Below are 14,785 nucleotides of genomic sequence, written 5' to 3' on the forward strand. Positions count from 1 at the left end.
GAAGGGGACAAATATCCGGGAAAAATTAAAGGCATGGTATGGGTAATGTGTATATGTGGTGTTCCAAATGGGTGGGCTAAATGCGCCTTTTCCAGTACAATACGTATGCAAGTGGTCCAAAGCGTTATTGGTGTGCTTTATGAGTGGTGTAAAACTTCAACTGCTGCGCTGGCAAAATTACACCTGCAACTGAGGTCGAATTTTGCGAACATATGGAAAAGGATAAGCCAAGTTTATGTGCGATGGTAAATGTGTGTTGATCAAATATAGCTTTAAAAAAATCGTAAACAAGTATTCGAAACATTGGGAAACCTTGATAATAACAGCCGCGTGATAACGCGGCTGTTACCATCAAGGTTTCCCAATGTCCCAAGAGAACTCTGCGTTTCAGGTATTTTATACTTTGAAGGAATATGCAGCATTTCAGGTGCAATGTTTCTTGAAGTTTTAACGTTTCTGGCTTATTTAGAAGCGTTACAAATAATTACTGAGCCGTCATACTTTTTTCGTTACACTTTTGCATGCGTGATATATTAGATTCGCCTGGCATCCTGACTTAACTATAGGAGGCAGCTTCTTTATGTTTGGTGACTGTAGGGACCAGATAATAGGTGCGGTATAGGTAAATTTCATAATAGATGGGTTAGTGTTGTTTCCGCAATAAATCACATATGTAAGCACTCTAAAGCGCTATGAGCGTCTCTAACTAGCGGGGAAGAATAGAGCCCGCTGCCCTTGCCACCACCAAGACCAAATTTAGCGAAAATTGGTGGCCTTGGAACTTCTTTGTGCGAATTGAGCTCGCCGCTTTTGCCTACTGCAATAAGGTTCAATCAAAGTGGCGGTTTTTCCTGGCGATATTTTTTTTTTTTTTTTTGGAAACCCAATCACACAGGGCCCTTTCGATTGTAATCAATCCCGATCGCGATCGAAATTACCTTCAGTGACGAGTATTTCCATGCAGAACATGCAGTTAATTACGATTTCTGTCTCAAAACAAACGAAGAAAATAAAATTTTCGCTGCTGCAAGAGTGAAAGTTCTTCGCTCTGATACGAACACCTCCTAGGACTAAATATGGGCATGTCGCAGATATAAAAAAATGTCTTAATGTAAGTGTGAAGCTCCCGGTATTATATGCCTGCCACTTTCCAGCCGGTGGATTCTACTTCCAGCTGGAAAATGCTCAATCCGAATGTTTCCAGCTGGAGCTGCAAAGCTTCCAGCTGGAAGACCAGCTGACGTGGATTCCGTTTCCCGCTGGAAAGTGCCATTTCCAGCTATTTCCAGCTGGCTCTGCAAAATTTCCAGCTGGAGGCGCTAATATCCAGTTGGAAACCTGGCTGGAAAGACAATTTTCCAGCAGGACATTCACATCCCATTTTCATGTGGGAAGTTAAATGCGGTTGGATCAAACACATCCTTCGTAAACAATTTATATTCCAGCGTTAGAGCGGGTGATATGGCCGCTTTCAGCTATGCTTCCCAGTGTAGCGACATAGCTGTAGATTACATGTTTATATTTAGTGGCAAATGGGAGGGGGTCATGGTAAGTGCAATGCGCGACAAAGTTTTTACGTTTGTCGTCCAAATAGAAGCGGTGCAAATAATTACTGAGCAGTCGTTTCTTTTTTGCGTATATTCCTGCGTCATAAACGTTTCTAGTGATGTGCTCGGTGAATTAAACAATTTACTTTGTTTATATGTGGCGAAAATAAAGAGTGCGCTGTGGGCAGCATGTAGGTAAACTTCAAAGTCAGGAGACTGATTATGACATTTGCAGTAAATTACGCATGGAAACGATCCGGAGATTTATGAATGAGCTTTACGAAGAAAGCAGAATTTATCTTGCTGGCCTGGGAGAACTGTGAACTTAACCGATACCAAATCTTGCGAAAATTAAGTGAGATGGGGGGAGGGTGGAGGAGAGGGAGGACACCATGGTAAACGTTCTGGCAAAGTAACATGTGTGTTGATGAAGTACTGCTTTTTTTTTTCTTCTTAATTTCCGAGCGAGAAGCGCTCCAAAGTGTTACTTGCGGGCAAGTTTTCAAACGGAACAGTCATACACGGGCAGTATTTTTTTAAACCATGCAATTACAACGCACTGAAACTTTTTATTGCAAATGCTCGAATGAAACAGGTTGGCTGGAAATCGGGTTGTGATTCTCCAAGGTAGCACGCACCTGCTGTCGTTTTTTTTTTTTAATATTGGAAGTCATTTATGTTGCTTGTACTTTGTTGTGCATAACCACGACAGCACTATTACCTTAACTAGCAGTACAGGTGTGCTGTAGACTTACACACCAAGTAGAATTATTTGTTTCAACATTAGAATTGTTTGTAGGAATTGCGAATGTATTATGTGCGCTGTGCTGCTACTACTGGGCGAGATCAGGGACCTTTATCAGGCACTCAGTGCCTTTGTAACTATATCATATTGAGATCTTATATTGCTGTAAGAAATACCTGCAAATTCAAATAATTTTTCGGGCCCTCATGGTTCCTCATGTGTGATGCATAAACAGGTCTGTGTATTTTAAATAAATAAACATAACTGACAGACGCATTTCCAGGCTGTTTCACTTCATTTAATGGAATAGTTAGGCACAATATAGTTGCTCAGTGGCTATGGTGTTAGGCTGCTGAGCACGAGGTCGCGGGATGGAATCCCGGCCACGGCGGCCGCATTTCGGTGGGGGCGAAATGAGAAAACACCCGTGTACTTAGATTTAGGTGAACGTTAAAGAACCCCAGGTGGGCGAAATTTCTGGAGCCCTCCACACGGCGTGCCTCATAATCAGAAAATGGTTTTGGCACGTAAAACCCTATAATTTAATTTTTTTAGGCACAACATATATATATATATATATATATATATATATATATATATATATATATATATATATATATACATACATATATATATAGTAAGAGGGCGAAGGGGAGAGCAGATTGTTTGCGGTTTGCACCCCCACCTCGAAAAATAGTTGTTACACCACTGGATGTAGTTCACTTTGGTCGTTGCGGCCTCATATATGTCACCCTGCTTATAAAAAATTTATGCACGAGTCTGAGCGTCCCCGCTCTTTGAAGCCTGTTCGCTGTTTTGTTAATCTGTAGATGATCCGCGCCACATTCGTAGTGGGTTTCCTTTAATGTGTTTAGCTTGTGCGATACCCCACCGTTGTCTGCTGGTATCCACTTGCCTAGTATACTCTGTGTTGTTGTACCTCTCTAATCGGCTGCCCGTACGATATTAAGCTGATATTCGGGTGCTCTGTTCTCGAATATTTGGCTTTCACTCGTATATATTCCGAGTTTTCCGGCGCGCATTTAAAGTCTGCCTCTCAAGAAAAGTGTTCCACTTTCTCAATCGCCTGCTGCAATATGTCCTGCTTTTTTTTTTCTTTTCGTATGAGCCTGTGTGTGTGCCCGCAGGGTGATGTCGTCTGCGTATATGGCGAGCCCCAGGTCTTGTGGTCCTCCCTGAGAGCTAGCGCCAACTTCTTCATTGCTATATTGAAGAGGAGTGGGGGTAGGATGGCGCTTTGTGGAGCTCATTTGTTGGTTAGTGTGATGTGTGCGGATCTCGTTGGCCCTATACCTATCGCTGCCGTTCTGTTCGGTAGGAAATATCTTATGTAATTAATTGTACGTTCGTTTTCTGCATCCCGTTTTCTCAAGATCATCTAGGATAGTGAGATGGGAGATGGTACCAAAAGCTTTTTTGGATGTCTAGTGCTGTGGTTATACTATCATCGCCTCCGTTTGTTGGGTTGAGCGCCTACTCCTTTCAGAGTATACGAAGACGTTTTGCGCTGAAATATATGGTCGGAAGCCGAACATGAATTGGAGATAGAATCCCGATTCTTCGATATGCCTTCTAAGCCGTGTTTGGACTACCTCCTCGAAAAGTTTTGCTATGCACGACGTGCGTGATATATGTCGTAGATTTCGGATGTTTTGGAGTTTTCCTGGTTTCGGTATGAGGATTATGTTAGCTTCCTTCCATTCCCGTGGCACTGTACGAGGGTCCCATACGTTGTCGTTAAAGAAGTCCGTTAGTTTAGCTAACGCGTCGTGATTTAAGCTGCGAATCATCACGTACGTGATTCGATTCCTACCTGGGGCGGTCTTCTTTTTGAATGACTGTGCCGCTGCATAAGCCTCTGCCACCGTTATGGGGCAGAGGCGTTTGGGCAGAAGCGTTTTGGGTGCCCCTGTATATCCGCGATGCGGCGTCCGTATGTGATGTCTGTTCTGTGTCAAGATAAATCTCCTTGAGGTGTTCTATAAGTTCCGCGTTTGTTCCCTCGAACTTATTGCTTATTTGTTGCAGGACGGTGTTCACTACCATTTTGGCGTTTGAGTGTTCCATCATACTTCTCGGTATTGCCCATGTTTTTTTCTGGTGTGGAGGTGTCCAGGCAATGTTCTTGGTTTACGGGGATACGACAACGGTCTCATGGAAAGGACGGACGGAGACAGCGAAGCCAGTTCCGATGACCTGACTGGTGTCGCTGCAACATGTATACGACAACGTCGTCTGTAGATACAGCGTGCCACAGCACCAACTTCCCAGCGGCCGTTAATTTTTCTTCGCTGTTACGTGTGACGACGTTTTACCGAGAATCGCGGCCACTGTGATTAGATGATAATAATAATAATAATAATAATAATAATAATAATAATAATAATAATAATAATAATAATAATAATAATAATAATAATGCAAATGATGATAATGATGATGATGATGATGCAGCCTAACACTTTCAGCCCTGAAAATAATTCGTATAAATGATGCACAGAATAACACTTGCAAGGGAATGTTGTGTTAGTATTCATGCTGTCGCTGCGATAAAAAAAAATTGCATTCTCTGATAACCGCATATGATAGACCATCGATCCTGTTAACGCGCCTATATATAGCTGATTCTGACGTGTCATATAGTTAAGTTAATTGAACTGAAAGAGCAAAAGAAAGGTAAAGACATATGTGCACAAGCAGCGATGCGGAGCGTGTGTTTTAGCTCGGATGCTCTTGCATAAATATATGTACAAGGAGAATTCGTCTTCCTCGGCAGCCACTACACCATATTTGACGGGGTGTGTTTCATTTAAAGGAAAAACTTAAAATCTAGTGACTGCTCCTTTCAACTTTATTTATCTAGGTTGTCATCTTTTTATTAAAAATTGGCAAAGATCGCAAATTTCTCAGAAAACGAAGCTATCAAGTTTACAACTCTGTAACTCAGCAATGAAAACTGATAGCGCAATTCTGTGAATTGCATCTGATAGTACATCTAAAGCAGACAAAACTGGCATGTTACACACGAATCTAAAAAATTCAGTAATATGGAAATACAACTTTTGCAGAACCCTTGTACACAACGTAACAAATTGACGTAAGGCATAAATTGACATATTGAATTTGTCCGATTTGGCTGCTCTAATGGATGTAGTTGACACAACTGTGATATCTGTCTTGGTGGAAAGCTACGAGTTTGTAAACTTCATGCTTCTATTTTTTTTTTTCGCACTTTCAAATTTGTGACATTTTTTTAACAAAATCCCCGCCCCAGATCAAAAGTCCGCTTCCAACAGCCACTAGCACTCTTAACTTTCTCTCTCAAATGTAACACATTTCCTTAAAATCGTTCCAGGGGTGATCTCAAAAAAGCGTTTCTGCATTTTACATGTATTTGAATAGGCCACGTCGGAGTTGGGCCCGAGCTAAAGCTCCCTCTTAATGCATATAAGCAGCGCGAATTTGAATAGTAGTTATATTGGCCTTCATATAACGCTGCAAGATCTGCAAAAAAAAAAAAAAAAATTAAAAATGGGGCACTACAGGTAACTGTTAAACAAGGTTAGGCACGAAACCCTGCAAGCAAAGCCCCCCACTCCCCCTCTATTTGTACATTTCCGTGCATATCGAGGCACTCTAAAACAGCAACGGTAACTATCCATAGAAAATATTTTTTTTTTTTTAATCCCAGATAAACGTATGCAAACCCGCCGTGGTTGCTGAGTGGCTATGGTGTTGGGCTGCTGAGCACGAGGTAGCGGGATCGAATCCCGGCCACGGCGGCCGCATATCGATGGGGGCGAGATGCGAAAACACCCGTGTGCTTAGATTTAGGTGCACGTTAAAGAACCCCAGGTGGTCGAAATTTCCGGAGTCCTCCACTACGGCGTGCCTCATAATAAGAAAGTGGTTTTGGCACGTAAAACCTCATAATTTAATTTTGATAAACGTATGCAAACATAGTGACAGATACCATATCTTGCTAGATGGCGCTCAATCAATGAGTATTCACAAAGTGTCGCAGAATTCAGTCATATATGATCGCTCGGCAGGATTGGTTCTCATTGACAGGCGCTCGGTGACCCACCACCACCACCCTGTCAAAGATGAACTGTTCCAACTCGATCGCCCAAAGCACCACCTGTATGGCACCACTCTGTTATCGCTGACTTCCACAATAAGCCAACGCCCAAATTCCCCACAGCAGCAAAAGTTACCTTAGCAACGATAAATCTCGACCCATATTCACAAAACTTAACCCGACTGGCTATCGTCGCGGCGGTCGTGTGGTAATATTGTCAAACGCTATCACCTGGCGAGTTGCCGAGCGCCGGCAAATTTTACCTAAGAGAAGCTTCGTCGATACAAGCCCTATGCAGTAAAGTGTACACGACGAACCGCGCATGGCGAGGAAACGGAAATGTGTGGCTCGCGCCAGCGCATCATCAGCTTCGGGGATCCTCAGAAAATACGCTGACGCAATGCACAGCGCGGCGGGATGTGGTCTCCAATGCGTCGTCTGCTACGCAAATGGGAGCTGCTCGGAGTGCGATGAACGAGCCTTCACTGCGCTTGCGCGCAATGCTTCCCAGTGTGTGCGATCCTCATCGATCACGGATAATACTGGCGCGCCACAAGGAGACAGGAATCGGGCACTCCTGACTTAACAGCTGACGACATTCTGGACGTGGTCTCCATTGTCGAGCGTATTCTGAAAAGCAGAGACGTGCACGGTCTCGGAGACAAGCGCTCAGCAGCTGAAAAACTTGCGTGCGCCCTCTTTTGGAATTCACCGATTGTTACTGCGGTCCCAAAGTCTCATATTTAGAGATGCGCTAGTAGTCATTTTAGAAACAGAAACGAACATTGACAGCGAGTTGAACACGTATGACAAGGCGAGTATATAAACAAGGCGAAATTATAACTTAACAGGCCAATTAATAAAGAAATCTTGTCGAGACACATAGTCGTTAAGCAATCAAACAGCCTAAAAAAGAAAAATATGGAAGCACGCTATCTCTTTCACAAGTAAACTATCGCAAGGTCTTTTAGAATTAGAAATTTTATAATTAGAATTAGAAAAATTAAACCACCGACAAAAGCTGAAATTTTACGACTGACAATCCCCCCCCCCCCCCCCCTCACACACACATACAGGCTGTCCCACATAACTCGAGCCAAACTTTTAAAAATGAAAGGCACTCCTGACGCGAGTTGAACCGAATTCATAATGTTGGCACTAGCCTAGAGTTACTCAGGCTAGTTTTTATTTTGCCCTTAACTAACGGATTAGTTAGGCTTAATTAATGAACTTTTTAAGTATTGGCTTCAGACCCCAAATGTGATGCGAAAAGTTGTAGGGAACCTTGACAAACCTCTCAATAAATTCTTTCCAACACGATATAGCTCATGTGGTTCTTTTTTCGGCGTTCCAAAGAAAGCCCGCGAAATATGAAAAAATACCACGTGACGGGGCGCTTAAATTGCGGACTGTTATTATGGTGCTCTCATGCGTGCGATGGATAAATAAGGTCAGCTGCGCAGAGACTGGCCCGCGACAGGGCGTTATGTCTGGTGTAAGTATCTGGGCATGCGGCTCTTATCGCATGACGGTGCAAATGCATGCTGCTGGCCGAGCATTGTTGTGTGAGCTAACAAAGTGTGACTCTTCTGACGAGCAGACAACAGTTACATAGCTTAACAACGACGGTCTTCCAGCGCGGCCACAACGCACGCGTCCACGGGACGAGGCGCCTACACCACTGCAACGATGTCCTGTACTGTCGTCCAGCTGCTAGCGCGAGTTAACTACATCAATAACTACACAGCCTTTTCGTTTGTTTCTTTTTTCGATGGAGGTTCGAACGTCCGCTAAAACGCGCGAATTTTTGGCCACTGCTACCACTGCGCAAGCGAGCAGACAGCAGCTACAGCAGCAATGATCTGTTTTTAAAGCGAAGCTTTCTTTGCCTCTTCCTTCGACTTTCCGACTGCTGCTGCTGTGGGCTGCTGTCGCGCACACCGCGTGTCGGGGGGGTCAGGGCGTGTATATAGATGACAGGCGCAAGTAAGAGAGGAAAGGCGACGGGAGAAACTCATTTTCACCCCACCGCATCGAATGTGCACAATACCCACTGGAGCTCCCTGGCCGTCGCCACATTAGCCGCTTGACAGCTGTAATCATACGGAACTCCCCTCAGAAGCAATGCAGAAACTGCAGCGCTTCCCTGTGTACTAACGTGCGAGGCCAGAGGGGACGCATATAGAACTGTAGAGAGGAGAGGGAGAAGAGGCAGTTCCCATACAAGAGAGGGGGGAGCTGACGTGAGAAGGCAAGGAAACCCCACTACTATACGACAACGGTTGCGGGGACACAGGATAAGCTGAATTTCAAGGTACGGCACAGTACGTTGCTGCTATTTCTGAAGCATAAACGCCGTGCAAATATGTCGAGCGGGCAAATTACGCAGGGCGCTCAGAAGCGGAGCCGCATTAATTAAAGCGCACCGCAGGGTCCAGGAGACACTACGGAAGCGATCCACCGTCAAATCAACACTTCTGTGCCCGCCGCGTTTGCTTTGCGGCTATGGCATTGCTAGAGGTCGTGGATTTGATCCCAATCGCGGCAGCCGCATTTCGACGGGGCGAAAACAGAAAACGCACTTGCTCTTAGATTTTGGGACACGTTAAAGGACATCGCGGCGTCGAAAATAATACGGAGTCCGCCACTACGGCGTGCCTCGTAATCCGGGTGTGGCTTTGGCACGTACACAGCCCCGTAATCCCATTCAAGTTTAGTACTTCTGCCACAATGCGATGTGCCATGTCAAGAAATGACAACGCTCAACCCTCTCACAAGGCAAAATTTCGTGCAACTAAAGAAAAAAAAAAGAGAAAGAACTTCCTGTATACACAGTAGCGTCCACAGGCGTCCGTTTTCGCCATCAAGCCGACAGGCGCGGAGAGCGACAAAAACAGTCCTCTGCCGTCGTCTACAGTGCACTCTGACCACGTCCAAGGACCATGATCCACCGTCGTTTCTTACAGGAGCGTGATAAAAACCTAACGGCATTCAAAATGCCGCTAATTAGGACGAGTTCGCTGATCCTCCTTGCCAAACAGATAGCGTAGAATGAGGCTATAAAAAAAGAACACGTGCGCAAGAAGAGTTACTCGCTACCTAGTCCCTGCACGACGGGTGTGACTACGCAATCCCTGCTGTCAACAAGGCTACAGTGTGTTCCACACGTGGTTCCACATATTTAATTAATAACATAGCGGGTTGCACCGTAAGTTACAGTTTCAGTTTCGGAGACAGTTTGACAACAAACTCGGCTAACACAACGACGTATAACGTAATAAATAGTTCGAAAGATGTAACATGCTAAAACTACTGCACTTTAAGCTAGCATAATTTTTTTTGTACAAATCACAACGTATACAATGACTAAATAACACCAAACGATTTAACAAGCACACAAAAACCAGGCAACAATGTTCATTGAGACAATGCAAAAGTCAGACAACATTGACACTTTAGCACGAATTCTAAAACAACAACAGCAAATAATCAAGGCCGTGTTAAAAAATGGTCAGAATCTTTAATTAAATGTTGCGATGAATGTGTCAATAATTCGTAATTTGCAAAAGTCTGGCAACACTTTATCATTGTTCAAAGTCTGGCCACAAATCACCAAAGCCTATAATGCGGGGTACATAAATCACTACGTACGAATGATGCGGCTAGTATTTAGTTTATTGTTGCTGCATTTAGTTTTAAAAAATTGTAATACTGACGTGTTAACTATCAAAACGTACTGCGTAGCATTAGCCACAAAAATCAACAAACATTGACATGTAACACAAAATGCTGGCAACATAAAATACTCGATTTTGTACAGTACAACAAAAACAAACTTTTTTTCTTTACTCGCGCAAGGCGAGACACAAAATAAAAAATAAAGACGGGGTAATTACAAGATTTATTAAAAAAAATTTGGTAACTCCATTCAAACCACAAAGAAGACGTTTACTTTTACACAGACCTTTTTGCCCGCGCATTCGAACACGCCTCGACGTACCGGCATTATTCGTCACCTAGCGTCAAAATCGCGCAAACTAGCACTGTGTATACGGAAAAAAAAAAAGGAAATAGAATACAAAACGTGGAAAACAGCTGATAACGAGCTTGAAACAGTTTGCAGTGACCCTAGTTGTAAAGTGCGCGCTTATTTGCAAAATCAACGCAAGATCATCAGGAAAAACGAAACCTCCTCGCAGCAGCCTCGTCTCCCCACCCACCGTGGTGCCGTGGTCTCCACTGAGTAGCGGGCTGTCGTCTGCATTCCGCCGCACCAACGATTGAAACGAAAAAAAGCTTCTTTGTACAGCCGAGAAAACGGGCGCAACGAATGTGCGTTTTTATGCCCATTATGCACAACGCTAACGTTGTGGGGTCTTGCCTAACGCGCACTTATTTCTCGTAGTACCGGGGTGGGGGGACGCGGAGTGCTTGGGAAAGTATGTGCAAACGCGGCGAAATACGTCGACGTCGCTCTGACCTACCGAGGGCTCTCTCTCTTGAATGGACGGCCCTAGCCTTACCGCAAAAGTTTTACGGTGAAGCTTTCGTGAGGCAGCGGCCGCTGACGTGGTCTGCCTCGAGGCGGAACAGGCGTTTCGCATACAGAGGAAAGAGTGGAGCGGCGCAGCATACAGGAACATGAGTCGAATACGGTGGAGACGGCAGAAGTTATTGTATAGTGATATAGTGATAGAATGTGTTTGGAAAGTCTCGTGTAAGTTTGGGGGTTGCTTCACTTAAACTGTGCACAAGACCTCGGGTAGTACGAAGGAGCACACCGGATATAGTGAATCGTTTCAATACACATCGTGTACAGCGAATGAGTTGCACGTGATATAGTGTACAATTGAGCAGTCCGCAGCCCGAGCAGCACACAGGAACATGCGTCCCAAGCTCGTATGCAGTGATCAGCATACGAAAAGAGTCGGGTATATATAGCGAAGGAATTGCACCGCATATAGTCAAGTGTTCGCAAAGGCTTGGGTATCTTTCCGGTAGCTTCTTGAAGTGCGCACACGAACTCTGGTATAACGAACGAGTGCATTGGATATAGTGAAACGTTTCAAAATGACCTCGGGTCGAATGAGTACATACAGCGTTTCAAGACGCTTTCAAGTTTCAACGTTTGCAACGGAATTCGTAAAATTCCGCGTATTTTTTCTGGCGATTCGTCGATTTACACAGATTGCAAGAAAGTCATCCTACAGTATCAAACCAGACCCTAGGGTTCACGATGGACGTGAGAAGTACTTATACTTTAAAATATATGTTGCGCCCGGCTTTACATAATCTGTAAGAGGTGCGCAGTGTTATTCAAATTAGCTGCATATATGGGTTTAGCATAATTTGCACGGCGACCCGGTGAAACCGATCAGTAGGATCACACTCATATCTATACCGCGTTCGTAAATACGATTAGACATCCACAGCGCTATACGATTTTCTTGCTTCTTCTCTCTCTTTGTGTGTACCAACTGAGGGGCCGCATCATTCCGCAAACATAATCGTCCGTCGCAAGCGAGTGGCCGAACCAACGCACGATATACGGTGACCCGGCGGGGTGAAAGCCAATGACTCGCAAGGGTGATATGTCGGCGAGTAGCGCTAAGCAGGCTGCGTAAGCGAACGGGTAGCATTTTCAAGACATCGCAATGAGCGCATTTCAAGTAATTGCGCCTCACGGCAGATGACAGCGCTCGACCGGTTGTGACCCGAGTACACATGCACCCGCACATAACCGTCCATGCCCGCTGCACGTCCGACGTACAGTACCTTCACAGTACACATGCACGTTCTGAAACAGATACATATCGTGTGCCTTCTCAGCGCCTCCCACACAAAACTGTTTTGAAACTGGCGCCCGCAGGCTTTGACTTGAACTAAACGCAGAGCTGAGAACTTAACACGAGGTCAATTGATAAATGTTTATTGCGCGCATACCTTCTAATATGCGGTGGCTAGCAAATTTTAAAGACAGGCCATTGAGACAGGCGCATGTAAGCAAGATTTTTTTTTTCTGCGTGGGTGACTTATGCAAGCCAAAGCAATCCACCTTGTAGCGACTTGCCATCCTGAGACCGCAGGTACAGTCTGTGCAGTGTCCCGCGAGGCCCGCAACCTGCAGCGGTGGAGTGTCTTTCGTAGACCATCGTGAGTTTTTACGGTGAGTTCTTTACTTGTGTGTTTTAACACGGCGTTATTGCATAATATCATTTCTGCTCCCGCACTTGCGATAGCTTGATTTCGCATCTCGAGAGCTCAGAGCCTTGGTGCAATGAGAGCGCGTTATCACTAGATCGTTCAACTGTATGCTCAGCATATTTAGTGCAGAATGGAACCATACACCGAGAAAACTGTCCTCTTCGGTTCCAGTTTCGAAGACAGAGTGCCGCCAGCACAAAGGAATGGACAAGGCAGATCGCGTTGGCTGTAGGCACTGCAGTGCATGCTGGTGCGTGGAAATGCTGCAGCCAACCTGACACAACAGCGGCTTCCCCGTGTTTGTGCACAGAGGACAGGTACGTACCACGCCTTCGCCGCTAGAACTGACCTTGAACGACGTAGCAGGGAAGCAGGTATAGTTTGTTTAACTCTGAAAGCTTTGCAACACTACGAGACAAGAATGTTGCGTTGTCAACGTAGACAGGGACATTCGATTTTTGCACATGGAGCGATATTGAGCTGCGTTTTTCGGAACTGCGATATCCGCACACGCGGACTTCGCGTTCCGTTGTCACATGCATGCACCGATCGGGTTGACTGCGATTTTTGCATTTGGGAGAGCCTAGTGAAAGATGCAATTATTTTGCTGATTCAGTCCACTTCAGTGAAAACAAATGATACACATACTAGAAACTATCTTCGTGAACCTTTTTCGTGTTTAAATTCATTAATTTGACCAAAAACAAAACAAAAAAGAAAGAAAAAATGCAGGCAGGCTACCATGACGTGTCCGACGATCAGCGTTGTTATTGCTTCACCGTCCAGACCGCATGCGCGATTTCGCGGAGAAGTTCAGCACTTCCGAACGTAAAAAAAAAAAAAAAAAAAAAGACAAAAGAAAAAAGCGTGCACGAAGGGGTTGATGGCACATCTGCCGCCCTGCGAATTAATTTAAATTTGGGGCTTTTACTTGTCGGCGAATGTCCTTTGCAGTCAAAACTGTCTACGTCGAAGCTGTCCGGATGTTAATCAGAGCGCTTTATCCTCCAGCGGTGTTTCCATTTTTTATTTCGGTTTCGAACAATAATTTTTTGTTGTTGTTGTTGTTGTTGGCACGACCACGATCCATCCGAGTGATGCCATCTGTCTGTGCCTCATACATCCTTCCTCTAGTGTCACGGAACTGAAAGTATCTACGAGTTTTCGGCTTTCTCTTTGGTTTGGCGGCTCCTTTCACGTTCGTGCTGATTTCGTGGTGTTGACTTATGCTCCGCTCAGTTTTCGCGTTTCAATGTACGCTTTTGATTTGCGTTGCTCCATGGCGTTGTTTTAATGCCAGGATCACGGCGCTTGTTTCTCATTGATCGGACATTACAGAAATGTAACTTTAAGTGTGTCCTATGCCTAGTGGGAAAATGTCGTACATGACGTTTGATACCCATTGCAATCGCTCTTGCCGAACTACGTCGCTTCCAAGCCTTGTTTGCTTTCCTCCGCAGGGCCTTATTTCTTTTCTTTGTTTTCGTGTCCGCTTGTTACTACCACGAAACACGCTCAAACGTTTTCACAGTGGGAGCAAGCAGACCATCTTCCCCAGAGAAAGGATCGCTGTGCGCATCTTCTTACTGGTCAGTGTCTCACGTTGGAGAACCGTTCTTATCGCAGACTTTTGCTCGTCAGTCTTCAGTGATTGCATTGTCTTAGAAGTAAACGCTGGCGTTTACCTTCGTATGGAAAGGGTGGAGTCACTCCAACTGGTTGGTTTGTTTTAGTCAAGGAGGTTTACATACCTCCTTGGTTTTAGTCTCCTTGGGGGGCACCGTTTATGCACTCTCTCCCAATCTGTTGGTCGGCCTTGCATCCTTCTTGCACTCCCAGTGGCTGTTTGATGCATTTATATGAAATACTGGATTTCCACAGGTATTCAGGAACGGCTTCCGTTCAAACTCGCTAATTCGCAACTCATGTCTCGCTTTTGCTTCGCATACCTCGTACTGGAAGCTACCAGATTCATCCAATTCGCTCTCCATTTGGTCAAGATAGATCACCTTCCATATCTACTTATTCATTTTCGCAAGATCTCTTCTCGTTGACTCTAAAGGCCAGACTACACGTATGCTTCCCGGCGCATTTCGCGTGTGCCCAACAGGCGAAGCAGATATCCGTGCTCGCGCCGCGCTTCGACGCGTGCCATCTCTCCGGCACCATCAGCGCATGCGTAGGTGC

The 14,785-nt window shown here is 45.0% G+C and overlaps 1 protein-coding gene and 1 long non-coding RNA gene across 6 annotated transcripts in view; one reads left to right on the forward strand and one right to left on the reverse strand.

Annotated features, from left to right (window-relative positions):
- LOC140213731 (uncharacterized) overlaps nucleotides 1–14,785 on the reverse strand; it is a 550,291-nt gene that overhangs the window by 154,933 nt on the left and 380,573 nt on the right. The gene's annotated exons all lie outside the window — the stretch shown is intronic.
- Nucleotides 12,167–14,785, forward strand: part of LOC126547795 (uncharacterized) — a 44,186-nt gene continuing 41,567 nt past the window's right edge. The window contains exons 1-2 of one of the 4 annotated variants that reach the window (XR_011890659.1): nucleotides 12,167–12,560; nucleotides 12,770–12,915. This is a non-coding gene — a long non-coding RNA (uncharacterized lncRNA). The remainder of the gene's footprint in view (nucleotides 12,561–12,769; nucleotides 12,916–14,785) is intronic. The other 3 variants (XR_008609163.2, XR_008609162.2, XR_007602779.3) reach the window with 3 other exon arrangements.

The sequence above is a fragment of the Dermacentor andersoni genome, chromosome 1, assembly GCF_023375885.2.
Source record: "Dermacentor andersoni chromosome 1, qqDerAnde1_hic_scaffold, whole genome shotgun sequence".
Classification (NCBI taxonomy): Eukaryota; Metazoa; Arthropoda; class Arachnida; order Ixodida; family Ixodidae; genus Dermacentor; species Dermacentor andersoni.